Source organism: Apis dorsata, unplaced genomic scaffold (assembly GCF_000469605.1).
Source record: "Apis dorsata unplaced genomic scaffold, Apis dorsata 1.3 scaffold_168, whole genome shotgun sequence".
NCBI lineage: Eukaryota > Metazoa > Arthropoda > Insecta > Hymenoptera > Apidae > Apis > Apis dorsata.
This window is the reverse complement of record NW_006263456.1, coordinates 61,175-61,598: the sequence shown is the minus strand read 5'-3', so window position 1 is coordinate 61,598 and position 424 is coordinate 61,175.

Genomic DNA, 424 nt, shown 5'->3' with positions numbered 1-424 from the left:
ATAATAATAATAATAATAATAATAATAATAATAATAATAATAATAATAATAATAATAATAGACAAACACCAGATAAGGCAGTGGTTATTCGCAGTTATAGTTGCGGTGAGCAGTCGTGAGGGAGATACCCCCAAAAGCTACGTGTTAGCCAAAGTTACCGAAGGTTCAGGTGCATCACGTTCAATCGTTCCAATTCAATTCACAAAAAAGAAATCGTGAATAAAAATTCGAACTTAAAAATTTATCCCTTGCTCGTGAGTAAATGTACTTAAAGTATCAAGTATCGTTGAAAAAAAATAAAACGAAATGAAATGAAATATAAAATGAAACTTCGGAGCGATCGAAGCGCCACCATCCCCCCTGTTAACCTTGTAGGTTAGCAGCATTAAAAGTTCGGGCTTGCATCAAAGCACCATGACGATCT